This window comes from Ornithorhynchus anatinus, chromosome 18 (assembly GCF_004115215.2).
Source record: "Ornithorhynchus anatinus isolate Pmale09 chromosome 18, mOrnAna1.pri.v4, whole genome shotgun sequence".
NCBI classification, from domain to species: Eukaryota; Metazoa; Chordata; class Mammalia; order Monotremata; family Ornithorhynchidae; genus Ornithorhynchus; species Ornithorhynchus anatinus.
Genome location: NC_041745.1, coordinates 41,429,227 through 41,451,775, shown reverse-complemented (window position 1 = coordinate 41,451,775; position 22,549 = coordinate 41,429,227). Strand labels below are relative to the sequence as shown.

The following is a 22,549-nucleotide window of genomic DNA, read 5'->3' as shown; positions in this document are numbered from 1 at the left end:
CAAGTGGCCAGAGGTCAGAAGAGTGGACAGGGAAGAAAAGTGCAGTATCACACCTGGCTTCTGAGCCATTTCATCAGCACCCCCCCCCCCACACACACACAAACCAAGCTAAACTTAACATCAAACAGCAAGACAGAATTACCGGTGGAGTCCAGAACTATAGCTAGCAACACCAACTGTGGAAATGATGCTGGCAGCCAAAACAGCTTTTGTTAGGGTGGGCGTATGTGGAAGTTGATAGAAAACAGGATATCCAAGCAACTGCTGTATGGTGACCTTTCCCACAAGGCGATAGACAACTTCCACATTGAACTGTAGGCTTTGAGCCAGGGGTGGGCAGAAGGAGTAATATAAGAATTGGAATAACCCAGTTCCACACTTCAGCCCCTATGTGTGAACTTTGACTTTACTTTCCTTTGTTTGTTTTCTCCTGATGTATTATCTCATCTCTGAGCCCTTCTTGCTAATTATGTCTCAGATTCCCCACTTGTGAGCCTAGATTTTTTTTCTACCGCCAGTGAGGGTAAACCAACTGATCTGTTGAGCCCTGGGCATAACTGCGGAGCACTGGGAGATCACAGAAAGAGACAAGATCAACTTGGCGTGTAGCAATTCCAAATTGGATGGCAGATTCTTAGCATAGGCATTGGCAGCCTGTGAAGTACAGCTGCTAGCCATAGTCCAGTCTTCATGTTCTTCTGGTGTGTAAAGAACTGCTGGACACACATTGGTTTGTTCAGCTTCATTCACTCACGGGGAACAAGAACACCAGCGGGCTCCTCTTCCAACACAAAGGACAGTCTATGATGTGCCTCGGTGGGGCTGGAGAGGAACGAAAGACACTGTAGCTTTTGTATCTTTATCTGTGCCTGAGTCGGGGAGAAAATGGGTGAGTGGCTGGGATTCTGAAATTCCAGGAAACATTTTCTGGGTTCGATTTTAAATTAATCTGGATGGCTCCCCCGAGCATTTTAGACCCCTGAGATTATAGCAAGGTTGTCTGGAGAGATTTCTATATTCTTTTTTCTTCAATGTGATGGATTTTGGTAGGCGATATGCATCTTGGGTTTTGGTGTGTGAGGGGGATATTCTCTTAGCTTATTGAAGAATTTGTGCTCAGCTAGGGTTTGGTGCAAAATGTTTGCTTCCTAGTGAATTTGATAGCGACTGGGTATGTAGCAAGGTGGTGTTACTGGTATTGGTTTAGGAAATGTGTGGTGTGTGGAAAGAACTGTGAATGCACACACTCTCTCTCACCTTTCTGGAGCCGCCTCGAAAGGGATCATCAGTAAGACCGTTCAGTTGTAAGCTTGTCTGACCTCATGTGAAGAAAATTCCCTGTAGCAGGGGGGACTCTCGGGCTGAACGTTGTGAGTGCCCACAGAACCCCCCATCTTTCATCGTTTCTGCTTGTGGTTAATGTTTTTAGGATCACTCCCCTTTCCTTTCCACTTCTCTGGCTTCTTCTCCCATAGATAATGTCTTTCTGGACAGGAGGATGCCCGGTATCTTCTTGGATCTTGAGTGAAAGGGGAAGGCACAGTTCCTTCTCTTCAACTCTCTCTTGATCAAGCCAGTCATGACGGTGATCGCAGTGGTTTTGGGAGGAGGTTTACGGCAGTGGAGAGTGTCCTCTCTGCAGGCCCTGGCAATACTTTTTCTGCTTTGAAAAGCATTGAGGGCAGGGAATGTTCTTACTAACTCTGTTAAATTGTACTCGCCCAAGTGCTTAGTACAATGCCCTGCGCACTGTAAGTGCACAATAAATACAATTGATTGAGAGACCGGGTGCTACTCTGTCTTTTCTCCCTTCTCTCTCGGGGCAGAACCCCACATTAATGAGTCAGTGGTATTTATTGAGTGCTGTGCTTACTGTGTGCAGAGAACTGTACCAAGCTCATGGAAGAATTCAGTACAACAGAGAGTAGACCTATCCACTGCCTGCAACAAGCTTACAGTCTAGCTAACCTCTGCTTCCATTGGCTAGGGGTGAAAGACAGGCCCAGTTAATGTGAAATCTTTTTTTAGTCTTTGGATTCACCCTCTCCCCTCCAGCTTTCGAAGCACTCCCAACAAGAATCCGGATGGACTGATTTTCAGTTTTCTGGCCTCTTCCTCCTTGCCCCTCTGGGGGAGATGCTGTCCTGCAGTGAGACTTTAGCCAGGGGTGAGCAATGAAAGAGAAGGAACAGGAGAATCTACAGCACTGTCTGTGTTGGGAGGTCAGAGTTCAGAGCTCAGCTTTGTCTGAACCAAGGTGGGGTATGAATAGCCATCAGAATTGGGTGCCCTCCCCCAAGATAGCCAAACTGAGCTTGAAACAGCGTGACTTAATGGATAGAGCATGGGCTTGGGAGTCGGAAGGACCTGGGGTCTAATGCCGACTCTGCCACATCTACGCTGTAACCTTGGACAAGTCACTTCACTTCTCTGGGCCTCAGTTACCTTACCTGGAAAATGGGGATTAAGAGTGTGAGCCCCTTGTGGAATAGGAACTGTTTCAAACCTGATTAACTTGTCTCGACCCCAGTGCTTAGAACAGTGCTTGGCACGTAGTAAGCACTTAAGTATCATTATTATTATTATTGTTAATAACCAAAACTTGATCCCCATTTGTTGGGAAAATCAGCTTGGGTACTTATTTATACTTATCCTCAGCACTTGAGAGGAGGTACTTATTTATTCCATTAGAAGGAATTCAGTTCATCTGTGTTTATTCAGTATATGTTTATTTGTTTTGATTAGGTTGTAGGTATTTATCTGTCGCTCCCCTTAGAGTATTTGCTCCCCAGAACAGGTCTCTTCTTTATGTTGTATCTTCCCAACCGCCCAGCACAGTGCTTTGCACCCTGTGGGTGCTCAGAAAATGCTATCACTGTTACTACTAGCTTCACCTCCAGGTTATCAAGAGTCAGTTGTATGGTGTGGCCAGCCAGGGCAGATTGAGCAGTCCCACACGGAAGGCTGCTGCCTCAGCCTGTCTGATGTTTTCACTTCGTCCCGCTCGGCTTAAACTATGAGTACAAGGCTGGAATGAATGGAAACAGACCCACTCACCCCCCGCCCAAGAACATTAACATACACAATAATCAGATAATTACGGGGTTGGAAGCTTTAAAAATAAGAAACATTAATTTTCCATCAAGCAGCACCATCCTCAAGCATTTTGTTGCGTGCATACTATTCCGTATTTGTGTGAGTTGAAAAGATCGAAAAGGAGTTTGCCCCTGTTCCCAGATTGGATGACAGTGTGGCGGCATCCTCTGGGTTGGGGGTTAGTGTGCAGATTGTGAGCTCCCGTCATCCCCACGGGGGCTGAAAAGAGGACCGACAAGTCTCCCTTTCTGCTAGTGCCGGCAAACACCACCGCCAGCCGGTGCCGTTGCTTTTGCCAGGCTTGTCTCTTCATGTCCGCTTCACTCAAGGCTCTGCTTGGCCTCCATCCTTTCCAGGCCTCCCTGGTCAATGCCGATGTCCAAATGGACCAACTTCCCCAGCCCTTGGTTCAGCTGCCCTCCCCCTAGGGCCCAAACTGCTATTTCCCTTCCCACCTTCGCTTCCCAGCTCATCCAGTCCATGGCGAGTCAGCCTTGATCTAGAGCAACCCTCGCTGCTCCCGGAACAAGACCTTTCTCAAATGGAAGATGTCGTTCCTTCTCCTGCTCACCTCTGCCTAGGGTGCAGAAGGCTGAGCCGGAGGGTTTAGTGAAAACATTTCAAGACAGTTTGGGGTGAAATGCATTATACTGTAAATAGCAAATCTTAACTAGAAGAAAATCTTCCCCATTTTGTAAGCTGAGGCAACCTTACCTTTTTGGAAGCTGGAGGATGACCCTTTTACTTCTTACTTTCAGCTCTAAGTTCTAATTTAGGGTGTGGGTGTGTTTTAGTCAGGGTTTATATTCTGGTGTGTGTGAATTGTGTAGAATCCGACAGTATCAGCTGCCCTAAATATTAGAAAGTCCAAGACCAGAAATGCTGCCTTCAGTAGCCTAGCAAACACACTTGACTTCAGTTATGTTTTTATCTTCTTTTCTTGATATTTAGTTCAAGAGCAGTTTATTTTTTCTTCCCGTAGTTACGGGAGGTCACTTTGATTTCTGAGCTGATTTGCAGTTTTGAAAATTGCAACAACTAAAAGTGAAAACATCAGGTCGGACAAATGGTTTTAGAGCTCTTTTCTCTGGAAATAGAGTGCAGGGTCATAATTGTAGAGTGTAAGCCTGTGGAATCAAGTCTCAAATCTCATCTGTTTTCTGTGATTATGTGTTGGTGCTGTTCCAACCCATCAGCTTTTGTTAAAGGCTCTCCACCGGCCCGAGACTCTGGCCCCTTTTTCTTTATGCTAGTCCACTTGGACGCTCTTGCACGAAGCCTTTCAAAAAGGTGTCGTGAGGTCTGGTGGAAGGGCAGTGCAAATCGGCAAGCTGAGGAGACCGATTCTGAATTTTTAATTAGGCTTTGAGTTGTTTCTTCAAAGTGCGGAGGCATCATTAGTGATGTAAGTCTTGATGCCTTAGCGGAGACTGACATTTCACTTCAAACAATCGAGAGCGCAGCTGTCCTGTGCAGATAAAAGTTGCCAAATGCAATGCAGCAAGGTGGATCGGCAGATAATTAGCTGTCCCACTTTTTGTGCTGTGTAGAAGAACGCTGCCAGGCCCAGGGAGGAAGGGGGAATTATTAGCGAGAGGAAATCCAAATATGTCATAAAGCAATTTGGAATGGCTTCAGCTGTGGCAGGACTGATAAGACTAACGTGAAGGAAACAGCACAAACAAGGCTGCGTCTTGGCTGACTTTTTTTATTTTTTCTTAGCTTGAATCACCAGGGAAATGGCAAGAAATGAATGATCCATAAATACAGTAAAACGAATGCTATAAACCATCAATCTGTGCCCTGTCACGTCGAGAGGATTCGGAGTGGCAGAATAACTCTGATGCAAAAATAAAACAAAACAAAAAAAATCCCTCATCATTTACTTTCATTCGATCATATTTATTAAGTGCTTACTGTGTGCAGAGCACTGTACTAAGTGCTTGGGAGAGAACAAGTACAATATAACAATAAACAGACACATTTTCTGCCCAAAACGATCATTTAGTTCGCATTGCGTGTCGAAAAATGCTTTTTAATATTTAATCAGTAAAGACTGTTGGAAAAGTAGGGTGAAGCAGTTTTAAGATGTGGTGTTTTTTTTTCTAAATTCTGGTAGCCTTTCTGTTATATGCCTAACCTCCCCACTGGATGTATATCCTGGTCATCTATAAGTTGGGGCTTGGAGCATTCCTTGCGAGGCATTTAGAAGAGGGAAAAGAGCTTCACCTCATCAGTGGTGAATGGTGTTTCCCAAACTGGTGGGGATGTCTCGGGGAGTCTTGGGAAAATATTGTGAGGAACAGGAGCTTTAGAGCATGGACTCTTAGCCAAGACAATCCCTGCCTTCAAGGAGCTAACTCTGTTATACTCTCCCACGTGCTTCATACATGCTCTGCACATAGTAGGTTCTCAATAATATAATTGATTGATTTACAGCAGATTGGGGGGTGTTTAGCCAAGGTTCTGTTGCTTTTCCCTTTTCCTGTCTCCTCCTCCCATTGAGTATTTTGCTCGTCCCTCCTTCCCATTCCTCTCCTTCACCTAGTTGGATTCTCCCTTAGTGCCTTCTCTCTGGATGGAAACAAAGGAAGAATATTACTTTCACTTACTCCTTCTCAATAGCCTGGAAGGTCTGCTATATTTTAGGGGTGGGTTGCACTGGTGTGCCCAGAACTCTGATATTTATGATGTGCTTACTGTCTCTGCTAAGAGTTGGGGTAGATATAAACAGTGTGGTGTAGTGGATAAAACACCAGCCTGGGAGGCAGAAGACTGGTGTTATGATCCTGGATCTGCCACTTGCCTGCTGTGAGACCTTGTGTAAATCACTTACCTTCTCTCTCCCTCTGTTTTCTCAACTGCTGAATGGAGATTCAATACCTGTTCTTCTTCCTACTTGACTGGGAACCCAGTGTATCTAACCTGATTTACTTTTATCTAGCCCAGTGTTTAGTGTAGTGCTTGACACAGAATAAGTGCTTAAATGCCATTAAAAAACAACAACCCTACATGGGACTCATAATCTCTCTTACCCCCATTGTACTGATAAGCGTGGCTTAGGGGAAAGAGCCTGGGCTTGGGAGTCAGAGGACGTGGGTTCTCATCCCGGCTGCACCAATTGTCTGATGTGAGACTTTTCTCTATGCCTCAGTTCCCTCATCTGTAAAATGGGGATTAAGGCTGTGAGCCCCATATGGGACGACCTGATTACCTTGTCTCTACCCCAGTGCTTAGAACAGTGCTTGGCACATAGTAAGTGCTTAACAAATATTGTTGTTATTATTATTATAAGGAAACTGAGGCCCAAAGAGGTTAAGTGACTTTCCAAAGGCCACCTGGCAGAGCTGGGACTAGAACCTGTCTCCTAACTCCCTGTCCCATTCTCTTTCTACTAGGTCACTCTGCCTCCCTATTTAATTACTGAAATATTGGGAGTAGTATTAATCTTTATTGAGCACCCATTTGCAGGAGTAGTCAGAATAAATCTTTGAACGTACAGTTGAATTGACATGTGTACAAGATACTGAGGATGGCTGTATAAACAAGTTTGCGAGTGCTGGAGTTTGCTAGTGGGTTTTATTAGGAGGTTTCAGTTATGTGTTAATCTGTTTTGTCAATCAATCAATTCTGCTTCCTGTTTTTTCCTTGTTCTTCTGGCTCTCACTATATATTATCATGGTCTCTGTCCCCCTTTTAAGCTATAAGTTTCTTGAGGGCAGGGAATTCATTCAATAGTATTTATTGAGCACTTACTATGTGCAGAGCACTGTACTAAGCGCTTGGAATGTACAAATCGGAATGTGTGTCTGGTTACACCTGTATTCTCCCAAGGACTTAGTATAGTGTCTAGTGCTCAATAAATGCTTGTGATTGAGTGGCAAGGAGTAATGGGAACCTTTAGAAGGGCATGGGTTAAAAAATTTAGAGAACCACTAATTCAGAAGAGGTTTAACTCTTGTGTGATGTTACGAATCCTCTTCTCATTTTGATTTAGGATTACTTGGTTCTGATTATCTCATTGTAGGCAGGGAATGTCACTGGTTTTTGTTGTACTTGCCCAAGTGCTTAGTGTAGTGCTGTGAACACAGTAAGTGCTCAATAAATATGTTTGAATGAATAAAAGATTATCTTTTCCTTAAGTGTTGAAATCAGGGCCTGTCATTCACATCGTCAGTCAATCCTAGGTATAAAGCACCATACTGAGCATTTGGGAGAGTATAATATAACAGATTTAGTGGACATCAAACCCCAATCCCAACCTTCAGCCTCAAGGCTTTCTCCACCAACTCTTCCCCTTCTCACTTGGCTGCATTCTTCACCTACCCCTGCCCAGCAGCCTACATTCCTCCCAGGAAGTCTTTCCTCGCCTTCAACTCCAACCTGCTCCTGCCTCCAACCTCTCATTCATGCCCTCCCCATCACAGCTGGACTCTGCTCCACCTTATCCATCAATCAGTTGTATTTATTGAGCATTTACCATGGGCATGGTACTGTACTAAGCGCCTGGGAGAGGACAATGGAACAGAGTTGGTAGATGTATTCCCTGCCCACAACAAGCATATGGTCCAGAGGGGACCTTACAGTCTAGCTCTCCTAGTACACCATAGCTTACTTCCCTCTCTGCTCATCCATCTCTGTTCCCTCGGTCTTGCTACTTCCTGGCTTCAAATCCCTCCATCCCCCTGCCCAGAAAGTCTGCCAGACCCCCATCTTCAAAGCCTTTTTGAAATCCCCACTCCTCCAGGAGACTTTTCCCAAATTAATTTCCTTTACCCCATGATGTGTCCTCCCATCCATCTTATATGCTCACAGCCACCAGTAGCACTTGTGTATGTATCGATTTACAGCTCCTTCGATTTAAGCATTTGTTCACTTCTCCATCTCCTCCTTTTCCCTAAACATCAAACTGTAAATTGCCAAATTGGGGATGACAATAGAAAATTTCAATTTTTCAGAATGTCCAGGAATCCTGACTGGCTTTAGTCTTGCACTGTCTCGGTAGCTGAGTTTTTGTCATGAGCGAAGAGTAAAACCATCGCTGTGTCTGAAAATGTTCTGTCCTCACCACCGTGTGCAGTCGTAATTGTCGATCACCTACTTTGTGCAGAGCACAGAAGCACCAAACTCCATGTATTTAAAAATTTATATAAAATACCTTTTTTTTTTGGCGGGGGGCTTTGTACTATGGCCACTGACTTGCTGCAGTTAGTTGGAATCATTAGAAGTCCTGGACAAAAGACCAAATCTGAGATACTCCAGTAGATGTTGGCAATGAAATTATTGCATCATATTGAAAACACACACAGGCTTCTCATTTTTATCTTACTGTGTTATTATTGTAGTGGTTTTCTGCTTTTCCTCTAAGTGGATATAATACTATTTGTCGCTAACACATTTAGGGAAAAGTGGGCAGGAAGAACAAAGTGCTATTTAACCAGAGTGGCCCGAAATCATCAACTTCTTTTTAAACCCTTTCCTTTGAAAATAGTTATTGGATAACTGTGACGCCTGTACTTTTTCCTCCGTTGAGAAAGTCAACAAAGAAACCTCTAATAGAACAGTTCCCACTGACATTCTGTTATGAGCATTGCGGGAGATACCATGCAGCACCTTTGAGAGTAGAAATCTACGCTACCAGTTCACGCCTTAGTGAAATGTTTACTTGTTTTGTTAGGGGCAGCGAGAGGAGAAGGACATTGTCCTTTATTATTTCAGTCTGTTATTACAGCAGGTCTTTTGGAGTTGTTCACATGTGAGTCTTTGCTACAAGCTTTCGTGGAGCTGTAAGTAAGAAATCATCTCTGGAGCTGAAGACTGAGCTAAATCAGGATCCTGTTAGTGGGTTAAAAGCAAGCCAGGCTCCTGAAATCCTCACTAGTTTTCCAGTGAGAAGTAGTGTGGCCTAGTGGAAAGAGCATGGGCCTGGAAATCAGAGGACCTGGGTTCTAATCCTGATGAGTTTTGACTTGTAGCAGGTTGCCTTCCACTCGCTAGCCACTACCCGGGCTAGGAATGGAACGGATATGCCTCTGCCTGACTTTCCTTCTTCTAGTCAAGACTGGTAGAGTGCTGGAAACTCTCCAAGTATGACCCTGAGAGGGGCTACTGGAACAGTTGGTCCCTCCCCCGCCCCCCTCTTTTTTTTTTTTTTTTACTAATTCTGTTGTACTATATTTTCCCAAGCACTTAGAACAGTGCTGTGCACCCAGTAAGTGCTCAGTAAGTACCAGTGATTGATTGATTGACCTACTTTTGAAGCTGGGGAGAGGGAAGGGAATTTTGCAGGATGAGCAGCCCCTTAGTGGGGAGGTAATCCCCTTCGTCTGCTCCTTTACTGCCGTAGAGGTAGTTGGGATCAGTGTTCTGTGGTGGACTGTTGCAAAAGGCTTGGGAGTACCAGCAACCTTCTGGCTTATGACACCATTGGTTCAGTCAATTAGTGGTATTTACTGAGCGCTTACTGTGTGCACTGCATTGTACTCAATACTTGGGAGAGTATGGTATTACAGAGCTGGTAGATACGTTCCCTGCCAAGGAGCTTACGGTCTAGAGGCTCCTGAAAATCATCTGTTAGGTTGAAGCATTGACTGTCGGGCCCACATTTCCCCTAGGAACAAAGTCCTAAATGGGGGATGGGTTCCTGAACCAAACTTGGATGCCGTTTTAACCAATGAGCCAGACGTGGGGACTCAAAGTCATTTAACAAAATGTGGTAACGCGCCTTTAGTGTATTTATATTCAGAGAGTTTCTGCGATGAGAAAGCCGACTCTTCATTGGAAGTTAAGGTATGTTGACCTCTAGAGTGTCAGCTTCTTGTGGGCAGAGAACATGTCTACCAACTTTGTTCTATCATATTCTCCCAAGTGCTTAGTGCAATATTCTGAACACAGTAAGAGCTCAATAAATACAATTGATTGACCTCCTGGTTGACTCCACTTGGCAATCAGTTAATCCTCTTCTTCCCTCCTCCACCCTCTCCTCCCTCCATCAAGGCTTTAAAAATTTTCCCATTTTCCTATGTCTTCCATTTCTTTTCCCACCCCTTCCTCCTGCTTGCCCCCCCCCCCCCCCCCCGGAGAATTAGTGTCGTTAAGGAGAGTACTGTTGTTTAGTTGAAACGGATGTGTTGTCAAAGCTGATCCAGGGTGTAAGTTTCAAAATGCGGTAAGTGCCGTTTGTCGACATTCAAAACATCTTAAGCCGAGGACGACCTGCATATGGTTCCTTGTAAAACCCATAGTAAGATTGGGAAACATTTGGTCTGAAACTGGATTTTACAGATTACAGGCTTTTGTAGAAAACATTTGGATACCTCTAAGGGGAAGGAATTAGAATTCCCTTATTTGTTTTTCAACTACATACTATGTCATTTACTGTCAAATAACTAAGGTGAGGCATACCATTCTTACTCAAAATAATAATCTCTCCTGACTCCCCCATATGCTTTCCTTTAAATAGCATTTTTTCATGAAAAAAAAAATCCTAGTTTAACAGAACCAACGTCCACTTTCCTCCTCAGGGGCTGTGCTTTTAGACATCTAAGAGAAGCATAATACGTGGGAGGCATGCATACTTTGCTAGCCCAGGATAGCAGTATTTGCTAACCAAAAAACAACTCCTCTCTTATACCCTACAATTTAAATAGTAAAACTTAAGGGTGTGTGTGTGGGGAGGGGAGGGGGCATTTTCTGTTAGAAAAGGATCATCTGGTAGCTCCTGGCCATCATTAATTTCCAGGAATTCTGCAGTGCCATAGAGATTAGTTGTGTTTCTTTTTAACCAGGCGAAATGTAGTCAATTAAAACTGAAGCTTTAACGGACTTCTTTAAGGGCTACTAAACAGATCTAGATTGTACAGTTCAGGGTCCTTTCCTGGCAGTTAATGACCAGAAAAATCATAAAGCATGTAGAAGAAAGTTTCTTTTTGGAAATGCTTAGGCCAATGCTCACTGAAAAATTGATGATGGGAATAATGACAAAACAATTAGAAGGCCTATGAGCTGCAAATTCACTTTCTTACTTTCTGCTCTTCTTTTATTCCAGATCTTATTGGGTTGAGACCGTCAGCTTTCAATAAGATGGCTGATTTTTGGAGATTTAAAATACAAATCCTTTTGCAGTTTCCAGCTCTTAAAATGGAAGTGGCAGATTCGAATCCAAAATAATGTTCTGTTGCCCACACTGAATGGAAGTGTTATTATATAGCGGCTGCAGGTATGATGAGTTGGTGGGGATGTGTGAGAATTGTTTTAGAAGTTCAATTAGTTCTATAGAGGGTTTCTTCTAATTGTCGCAAAAGATTGTCAACTCTCTCAGCTGTCACAGTTGAGATGCTCATTTGGACAGAATTAGGGAGGTAGTTTCCAAACACTGAGTTGAATGTATAGAAACCCAGCATAAATGCCCGTTTGTGTATCAGAGCACTTGGATCTGGCTTCAACTCCCTTCTTGGTTTCACCCACCACCCTAAAGAACTCCAGGAATTAATCTCAGCCTAAACTAACTGGTTAAGTGCCACAAAGTATAGAGACCACGCTTGCAATTCAGACTGCCTGTTCCAAATGCAGTCAGTCCCCAGAAAGTTTTCACAAAACCTCCAGTTTCTTAACCTGAAGTTTATGTGAGGTACTTCTCATTTGGAGAGCTTGAAGCAGCTTGGCCTAGTGGATAGAGTATGGGCCTGGAAGTCAGAAGTGACTTGTCACTCACTTGTCTGCTCTGTGATCTTGGGCAAGTCACTTCACTTCTTTGTGCCTCGGATACCTCATCTGTAAAATGGGGATTGAGACTGGAGACCCCATGGGACAGGCAGGGACTGTGTCGAACCCAATTTGCTGGTATCCACCCCAGAACTTAGTAGAGTGCCTGGAACATAGTAAGTGCTTAACAACCAAAAAAAGAAAGACTTTATGGTGGATGCTTGGCTCCTACTCAGGAGATCTTAGAAAAGTGCATCAAACAGCCAGTAGTAATAAGTATGTGGTATAAACTTTGTTTTTGTCCCCCTCTCCTATTGCTCTGTTTCTCTCTCGCCACCCCATACCATTATGAGTGTGATCCCCAAATCACTTAAAACAGGAAAGAGGAGTTTTACTTTATCATAAGACTGTACCTGTCTTAAACTGTATGAAATGGCCTCAGGAATATGCCCCATTTTGTTTCACTCTGGCCTTGGGTTCTCCCACTCCCAGATCCAGGACCCACCCTGCTACTAATTCGAAGTCCTGGCTTTTGCGGTAAGAAAGGGTTTAAAATCATATTGTGGGGCGATTTAGTGAGTTAGTCCTCACTTCATAATGTCTTTATAAAAATGGATGCCCATTAACAGGACGTATTTAATAGACACGCTGCCTGGATGAAAGAATGCTTTTGTGAGGGACGGGCTTCTTTGTGCCCTTCTGGATCGCTCCAAAATTCCTGCAGTGCTTCCCAAGTCTCATTGACACAGACTGGCCGAGGAAAAGACCTTATCACTTTCAGCCTGAATGGAGAAGAATGGGGGGGACCTGGGGGTGGGGAGGCCGGGAGGAGAAGGAGGGAAGCCTCCGGCGGCTTTGGAATGCAAGGATGATTGGTATTGGCACTCACTAGCCAAGGCCTTAACGGTTTTTTTTTTCCTGTCTTCCCACCCCCAGCTGGGGCTTTGCATTTTCAAGGAGAGGCTTGCTGTTCCTCTAGGGAAAGTGGATCGCTTTAAGTTCCCAACAATAGCTGTTGCTCATCCTCTTAGGTTGTCCTTAGAGAACTTTTTTCTTAACCCAGGTAGGGACTGATTTTGGATGCGATCTGCCTTCAGCTTGAATGTCTTCTTCCTGGAGAAGGTTGGATTAGTTTATATCGACCCCAGTGCTTAGAATAGTGCTAGACACACATTAAACACTTAACAAATACCATTATTATTATTATTATTCCTCTAGCTCTCTACAAAAGGGATTTGGAGGGGGCCTCCATCAGCCGAGCTGGAGGGTCCCTCTGAAGTTGTGTGAATGGCACGTTGTGGTCCGAGCCCAAAAAAGAAGGGGTTTGCTAGGTGAAAATGGCAATGGAGTGAAGCCACAGCGCTCTTCAGTTAGGAGTTGGTAAAAGGCAATTTCGAGGAATGGATTTCTGTCGAATGAATGGAGTGGCTGTGTCTTTGACTTGCTGCTAACTCCAAACTTGGTCAGAGGTAAAAAAGTTTGCTGATCGCTCACTCGAGCAAGCTCACCCTCCTTCCGATGAAGTGAAGTGACTTCCCCAAGGTCACACAGCTGGCATGTGGCAAAGCAGGGATTAGAACCCAGGCCCTCTGACTTTCAGGCCCTTGTTCTTTCCACACTGCTTCTTCCCTTTCCCACTCACCTCCCTCCTCGTTCCCTCTTCTCACCCCCAAGGTTGTGAGAGGGCAGTAGCCATGTGGCCGGCAAGCAAGGGCAATATTGGCACAGCCCCTCTTTCTCTCCATGGCCAGCAATGACTTTGAGCTATGGAACTGGGGTTCAGGAGTCGAGAAGGGCCCTCTGTTGAGTCCCCTTCTTCCATCCCCAAAGAAGGGGTGGACTGGGGCCTTAGTCCAAATTTTCAGAATTGGGGATCCAGCCCCACTTGGATCCAGAGTCTCCCGGGGCCCTGAGGAAGGGGGACCAGATCTGTGGCTATTTAGGGGTCACTCTCCATGTATCTCAGTCAGTGCAAGGCCCCAAGTGGGCTGCCTGTCATTGACAGGTCTTGGGGCTGGGGGTTGGGGGCGGGTGGGAGTGGGCACGCTATCTGCCTCTGGCTTTCTTCTCTTTCTCCTCCCCCCAACAACCAACCAGTCTGTGTTATTCACTCTTAATGTGTGCAGGTGGTTTTAATAATAATTATTGTATATTATACTGTACTCCCCCCTTTAGACTGTAAACTCATTGTGGGCAGGGAATGTATCTGTTTATTGTTGTATTGTACTCTCCCTAACACTCTGTACAGTGCCTTGCACACAGTAAGCGCTCAGTAAATACGACCTAATGAATGAAGTTAAGCACTACGTACAAGCGCTGGGGTGAATACAAGCATGGGGCTCATGGTCTTAATCCCCATTTTGTAGATGAGGTATCTGAGGCACAGAACAGAGAAGTGACTTGCCCAAAATCACACAGCAGACAAGTGGCAGAGGCAGGATTAGAACCCAGGACCTTCTAACTCCCAGGCCGGTGTTCTGTACACTAAGCTACACTGTTTGAAATTCCTAGCCTCTCCTTTCCCAGCTCATCTGACTCTAAGAGTCAGATGGAGCTCCGGAGCCATAGGTTACAGACTCCTCATCTAGAATTTACCCAGACTGAAGCAGTTTACATTGTCTGCTTAATCTTGGTGAAGTTTACAGATTACAGGTCATTCACAGATTTACTGGAGGAAAAAAAGAATAGTCGCACCCCGCTCCCCCCAAACCCTTCTCCCCCGAACACCTTTTGGATGGTATCCAGCCTTTTGTTAAGGAGAACTTGATAAGGGCCTAGGGCAGTTGTTGTGTTAATGTAGTGATCTCTTCCACTGGATTTGCATAACTTCAGCGGGGCCTAAGGGCTGGTGGTTGAGGTGTAGGGAGAACTATGGTCCCAGGGAGAGGTGCTGGGTGGGCTGATGGATGAGGACATGGAATGTGTGTTTATTGTGGTATTGTACTCTTCTGAGCACTTACTACAGTGCTCTGCACACAGTAAGTGCTCAATAAATACAATTGAATGAATGAATGAGGGCGAAGAAATGATCCTGCTGGCGGGATCTGAATTTCAGATCAGTTAATGGTGCCACTGGAAGGGAGTTCCTGGGATGGAAACCAACCTGATTAAAACTGGAAGAACTCTGGTTGCAGGGGCCTTGGGGGATGAAGGTGAAGTCAATGCGGGAGACTGGGCAAAGCCCCTTTTCTCCACCATCCAGCCAGCACCACTCCCTAATAATAATAATAATAATAATGGTATTTGTTAAGCATTAACTATATACCAGGCACTGTTTTAAGCACTGGGGTAGATACAAGATAATAGGGTTGGACACAGTCCCTGTTCCACATAGGGCTCACAGTCTTAATCACCATTTTACAGATGACGGAACTGAGGCACCAAGAAGTTGTGACTTGCCCAAGGTCACATAGCAGACAAGTGGCAGAGCCCGGATTAGAACCATGACCTTCTGATTCCTGGGCCCATGTTCTATCCACTTTGCCATGGATTCTTCCTTTTGACAGAGTGTATTTTCTTTTTTTCACTAATTTGGCATCTCCATTCCAAGATGAAATTCCACAGTTCCACAGCCCTGATCTCTCTCCCTTTCTGCAATTTCACATTTCCTCCTGTCTTCAAGACATCTCTACTTGGATGTCTTGCCAACACCTCAATTTTAACATGTCCAAAACAGAGCTCTTTACCTTCCCATCCAACCCTGTCCCCCACTGATTTTTCCATTACTGTAGACAGCACCACCATACTTCCTGTCTCACATGCCCATAACCTCTGTGTTATCCTTGATGACTCCTCTTTTTCATTCAACTCACATATTCAATCCATCATTAAATCCCGTCAGTCCCACCTTCACAACATCGCTAAAATCCACCCTTTTCTCTCCATCCAAACTGTTACCACGTTAATCCAAGCACTTATCCTATCCTGCCTTGATTATTGTATTAGCCTCCTTGTTGACCTCTCTGCCTCTTGTCTCTCCCCACTCCAGTCCATACTCCACTCAGCTGGCCAGATTGTTTTTCTACAGAAACATTCAGGCCATGTTTCCCCACTTATCAAGAATCTCCAGTGGTTGCCCATCCACCTATACATCAAACAAACTCCTAACCATTGGTTTTGAAGCACTCCATCACTTTGCCCCCTTCTACCTCACCTCGCTACTCTCCTAATACAACCCAGCCCCCACACTTAGCTCTTCTAATGCCAGCCTACTCACTGTACCTGAAACTTGTCTATCTTGCCGCTGGCTGGCTGACCTTTTGCCCGTGTCCTGCCTCTGGCCTCCCTTTTCATAATCAACAGTTTCTCTCCCCCCCTCTTCACAATCTTATTGAAGGCCCATCTCCTCCAAGAGGTCTTCCCTGACTAAGCCCTCATTTCTTCTTTTCCCACTCTCTTTTCTTTCACCCTGATATGCTTCCTTTATTGACCGCCCCCAGCCCCACAGCACTAATGTACAAATCTATAATTTATTTATATTAATGTCTGTTTCCCCCTCTACATTGTAAGCTCCTTATGGGTAGGGAATATGTTTTTGTGTTGTACTCTTCTAAGCACTTAGTTTAGTATCCTCCACTCAGTAATATGATTGATTGGGAGATTGTAAGTACACCAATGCTTAGGTGCTTCTGCAAAACGATAACATGATTGGGATTGCATAGACTTGCGTTATTTAACTCCATTTATTGGTGTGTGTAGTGTTCTGTTTTGGAAGGTCTGATAACATTTGAAGCACTCATTGGATAGAGCACGGGCCTGGGAGTCCAAAAGGCCTGGGTCCTAATCTCTGCTTCGTGGTGCAGTGGAAAGAGCACGGGCTTTGGAGTCAGGGCTCATGAGTTCGAATCCCAGCTCTGCCACTTGTCAGCTGTGTGACTGTGGGCAAGTCACTTAACTTCTCTGTGCCTCAGTTCCCTCATCTGTAAAATGGGGATTAAGATTGTGAGCCCCACGTGGGACAACCTGATTCCCCTCTGTTTACCCCAGCGCTTAGAACAGTGCTCTGCACATAGTAAGCGCTTAACAAATACCAACATTATTATTATTACTTGCCTGCTGTGTGATTTTGGGCAAGTCACTCAATTTCTTTGTGCCTCAATTACTTCACCTGTAAAATAATAATGATGATAAAATGGGGATTAATAATGTGAACATCATGTGGGACCTGGACTGCATCTGACCAGATTAGCTTGTATCTACCCCAGCACTTTGTACAGTGCCTGGCATTTAGTAAACACGTGACAAATGCCATTACAATTTTGAAAGGTGGGATGAATTAGAATGGAGATTTTAAATGAAGAGGCCTGAAATTACAATCAACCCACCAGTGGTATTTATTGAGCACTTTGTGCAGAATATTGCTAAATGCTTTGGCGAATACAGTGCAGTTGGTAGATAGCATTTCTGCTCTCAAGGAGCTTACAGTCTATTGGGGGAAAGAGACATTAAAATAAATTTCAGGTAAGGGAAGCAATAGGGCTGTGTATTTAGATGTCCTGGGGGTGGGGATGGTCACAGTCCATGTGGTCACAGAGGGATGGCCAACCCAGTAAACCCAGCCCAACTCTCCATCCCAGGACTGGAATTCCTCTCAGAAGATGAAAAATTTCCAGCTTTCTCTGAAGCAACCTACTGTCCTTGGAAAGGATAGGGTTGAAAAGAGTGTTTCAAGATTAAAGGGATTCTAGCTGCCATTTTACCTCTGCCTGTCCTGCAGATTTATGTTTCAAAGCAGTGTGCAAATTTGGCCTGATTCCAGCTGACTTATTTTTTTTCCCCTTTTTTTCTTTCTCAAAAAGAAAAGATGAGACAGAGTAATGGCACACCACCTATTGATTATTTTCCTCACTTTGCTTTCTTGGAGAAAGACTTCAGCTGATTTTTTTTTTGGTCATAAATGTCTTTCATCCAAAGATGAAGCAGGTTGTTTTCATCTCTGGCCATTAGTGCTCCCAGGCCCCTGACCATTACCCGGGGCTTCTTGTTGGCTTCTTGTGGTCTGGAGAGTTGTTTTTGGTTCTGCTGTATGACTGAAGGAATAAACTTCTAGTCTTTGGGAGACGTATGAATGATGTGCCATGGCGTAGAGGGTAGAGCATGGGCCTGGGAGTCAGAAGGTCATGGGTTCTAATCCTGGCTCTGCCACTTGTCTGCTGCAAGACCTAGGGAAAGTCACTTTAATAATAATAATAATAATAATGTTGGTATTTGTTAAGTGCTTACTATGTGCAGAGCACTGTTCTAAGCATTGGGGTAGATACAGGGTAATCAGGTTGTCCCACGTGAGGCTCACAGTCTTCATCCCCATTTTACAGATGAGGTCACTGAGGCCCAGAGAAGTGAAGTGACTTGCCCACAGTCACACAGCTGACAAGTGACAGAGCCGGGATTCAAACCCATGACCTCTGACTCCCAAGCCTGGCCTCTTTCCACTGAGCCACTCTCTGTGTCTCAGTTGCCTCATCTGTAAAATGCTGATTGAAGCTGTGCCCCATGTGGGATTGGGAACGTGTCCAACTCGATTTGTTTGTATCCACTCCAGTACTCAGTAAAGTGGGTGGTGAATAGTAAGCGCTTAACAAATATCATCATTATTATTGTACTCTCCCAAGTACGTAGGACAGTGCTTTGCGTAAAGTAAGCACTCAATAAATATGATTGAATGAATGAGCTTCTCTGTCCTGACTGGATTACCGCATCAGCATCCTTCCTGATCTCCCAACTTGCTGTCTCTTCCCATTTCAGTCTCTACTTCACTCTGCTGCCGGATTATCTTTCTACAGAAATGTTCTGGGCACCTCACCTCCCTCCTCAAAAATCTCCAGTGGTTTCCTATCTACCTCCATATCAAACAGAAACTCCTCACTCTTGGCTTCAAAGCTCTCCATCACTTTGCCCCCTCCTACCTCACCTTCCTTCTCTCCTTCTACATCCCAGCCCGCATACTTAGCTCCCCTGATGCTATCCTTCTCACTGTGCCTCCTTCTCACCTGTCCCACCATCGACCTCTGTCCCATGTCCAACCCCTGGCCTCGAATGCCCTCCCACCTCAAATCTGCCATCACACTCCCCCTCTTCAAAGCCCTACTGAAGGCTCACCTTCTCCAGGAGGCCTTCCCTGACTGAGCCCCCTTTTTCCTCAGCTTCCCCTCCTCTCCCCATCGTCCCTAGTCACTCCCTTTGTTCTACTTCACCCCCCCACCCCACAGCACTTGTATATATATGTACATATCTATAATTCTATTTGTATTAATGCCTGTTTACCTGTGTGTATATATATCTAATTCTATTTATATTGTTGCTATTGATACCTGTTTACTTGTTTTGATGTCTGTCTCCCCTTTTCTAGACTGTGAGCCCGTTGTGGGCAGGGAATGTCTCTCTTTGTTGTTGAATTGTACTTTCATTCAATAGTATTTATTGAGCGCTTACTATGTGCAGAGCACTGTACTAAGTACTTGGAATGTACAATTTGACAGCAGATAGAGACAATCCCTGCCCACTGACAGGCTTGCAGTCTAACTGCTTGGTACAGTGCTCTGTACACAGTAAGTGCTCAATAAATATGATTGAATGAATAGATGAAAATCAAATTCACTTGGGCAGACTGCAGTTGACTGAAGCTTGGCCTTCCCTGAAGTGTGTGGCTTTTTCTTATTTGCATTTTCTGATTAGCTCATACTAGGGAACCGATACTGTTGTTTATCCAGAACATTCATTTCTTATTTATCCCTCCTCCCAACCCCACCTCCTCAAGATTGGCTTAAATCCTCCGAGTGGGTCTCCTGCTTTTGAATGAGTCACTTTGATATTGGAGAAACAGGCCTTGGGGCAATTCTCACACTTGCTAATGAAAACTCATTTTAGCTCTGTAGCTGAACCAGGTCTGGGGACCCAATTTAAAATTCTAGCCTGTTCAGGGCTCTCCCTTCCAGGAGGAAGGGACAGGATCGTTTCCTGCCCCTATCATTAGATTTTATTTGTGGGGGACAGTGGTGAGCATAGAGAAAGCGATTGTATACCCAAGTTGTCTGTTCATCATTCTGAACATGCTGCCGGTACAGCTTGCAGCCAGAGCAGTCTTTAATTCTCGAAGTAGTAGTTGTGGAGACGGTGTTGGTGGCATTTACTAAGGGCCTATTCTGTGCCAAGCACTGGGGGAAAATCCAGAGGTAAGATTTAGATATGGTCCCTGGCCCTCTAAGGGGCTCATAATATACGAAGAATGGAGAAGGAGGGTTGGCACACAGGAGGAATGAAACAAAGCATGCAAACAACATCAATGAGGAGAACAATGACAAATTCAACAAGAGCGATAGGGTATCATGGGGCCGAGCTTCAGGCTCCTCAGTCACAGTTCAGAATCCAACAGTCGCCAAAGTCCCGGCTGGGCTAACGTGGGCACCGAGATGGCGTGGATGGGTTGGTCCGATGGTGTTCCGTGGAGCTGACCTGAAATGAGGTTGCCAAGTGAACTGCACTGCTGGAGAACGAGTCAGCCATCACCGTTATTGTCGAAGCGGCTCAACTGAACTAGCGACGGAGTCGTGAACAGAAGATGGCCTCTTGACTCCTAACCCTCACCACTCCATGGTGACATTCTGAACGTATTCCCGAAAGCATCAGAGCTTAACTGCTAAAACAAATTGAGAGTTACTCCTCTTTCTGAGCTGTCAGCAAAAGTAAAAGGGGAAAACTGAAAAAGATACATGATCTTTGAGATGTTAATCTCTTATACTTCAGGCTTCTAATGTAAATTATGGTTTTCCAAGGCCAAGCACTTAAACTTGTAAACTTGCCCGATCTCACCCCACTGAAAAGTTTGCATTCCAGAAGAAAAATTTTGAGGCAACATTACATTGATTGAAAGTCGAGGTTTAATGTGTTTTTGGCACTAAACCAGTGTACGAAAGGAGGTTTCCAAAGTCATCTCAATTTAAACGAAGAAAAAAACGGTGAAATTAAGAGAAATTGCAGTCTCAAATGCCAATAGTACCCTTGCTTGTTTCTGACCCTTCTCACTGGAGGTAATGTCTTCATCGGTCTTAGCATCAAAAGCATTTCTCCTAGGTAGGCAATGGGCAGCTGTTTGTATTTTTGTATTTTTAAAAAACCTTTTTGGGATGGAATGTTTTTGAGTCAATTTGGAAAATTTATGCAGTTTTGGCCTGAGGGCGTGTGATAGACCCACTTTGGGTGTTCTTGATCCTCAAATATGGCCCTCTGATCATTTTGGTGTGGTCACTAACAAAATAATTCAGTAGTCAAAAAAATAAACACACTGAAAGCTTAATTTTTTTCTACATTAGGATTCTAATTGAACAGATTTATTTTGTTTAAAGCCATTTATCACCACCAACCTTGCTTCAATAAAGGGGCAACCATAACAGTGATCCCAGCAGAATAGTTTTTGAGTTCTGTTGGTCTACGCTGGAATGATCGAACTGTTTTATCTGATAAATTCAGCCAGCCTCCTTCCTCCCCTCTCTCTCTACACACTCTCCTTGCCTCTCTCTTTAAAGGCTATTAGCTGTTTCTAATTATAACTCAACCAGACCATTTTCTGGGGAAATTAGAAAGAAAAAGACTTTCAGAGTAAATTATGACCAGAATCTAAAGTAATCTAGTCTGTCTCTACACTAGAGTATGTCTCACAAACACCCCGTCCCCCTCCCGATGCCTATTTTTCCTTTCTTTTTCCAACGGCTGTTTCTCTTGGGGTAAAACCAGCTTCACTCATCACCACCCGAGGCCTGACTAGCCGGGCTAGTAGCTGAATTCTTGGTTTTCTTTCAGGCCGGTTCCCGCCTCTTTGAAATGATTTATCCCTTTTCTGGGGGAGAGGGGGAGGGGGTTTGAAGCCTTCAGCAATTCATTCCATATTTTAACTGTTTTTCTGTGAGGAAAATAGTATGTGAGTTGCTTGTAGATGATGCTTTTTCATTTTCTTAAAATTGTGTGTGCATGTCCAGTGGAATTTTTATTTGCAGAGGGCGGGGGAAATCAAGGAGAAGCTGCAAGCTTCCTAAATATAAATACTTGCTGACATCAACAATACCTGAAATTAAAGTATTTCTGTGGGAGAAGTGGAGAGATACCTGTTTTCTGGGGTTTTGAAAAGCGGGTAAAAATTCCACTTTTGAACAGAGAGGAGAGGAGGGGGCATCATATGCTTTTTGATGGATTTTAGAGTCCTCCAGAAGAGCAAGTTGAATTTCAATATTTCATCCTTTTTGTGTCTCTCAAATTCACAAAATGAGGAAGGCCTCCCTTTTAACCAGGTACCTTCTTTTTGTCTTGCCGACTCTTGGAGCCCTGCTGAAAGTAGACACCAGGGAAGTAGGGGTTGGGGGGGGGGGGGAGAGAGAGAGAGAGAGAAGGAGAAGTAGTGTGGGGGGGAGATGAGGCAATCACGCATTTGCCTGATGTTACTTGTGTAAGAGGACTTTTTGTGGATTTTTTTAAGGGTTTTTCCATGGCTTAATTTGGGGACAGGATATATTAGTGACAACCCGGGGCTTATCCAAATTCAGAATGGAAAGAAGGAAATGGGAGTGCCTTTCCTACCCTAAGATTGTAAACTTCAGAACTGTCTCACAGGGGGAAGCCTTCCCCCCTTCTCGTCCCCCTAAAAATGATTTGTTGTTTCCCCAAATACATGAACAGAGTGAAAAGTACATACTGTCTAATGCCCTACTAGATTAAACATTGGTTGCAGCTTTCCACATTCCTGGCTAGAACCTCATTTTTA

At 44.5% G+C, this 22,549-nt stretch overlaps 1 protein-coding gene and 1 non-coding gene across 2 annotated transcripts in view; one reads left to right on the top strand and one right to left on the bottom strand.

Moving 5' to 3' along the window:
* Window positions 1-22,549, top strand: part of CACHD1 (cache domain containing 1) — a 180,649-nt gene that overhangs the window by 5,798 nt on the left and 152,302 nt on the right.
* LOC114805550 lies at window positions 9,064-9,201 on the bottom strand. Its single transcript, XR_003753522.1, has one exon. It is a non-coding gene; the product is annotated as a small nucleolar RNA SNORA7 (small nucleolar RNA).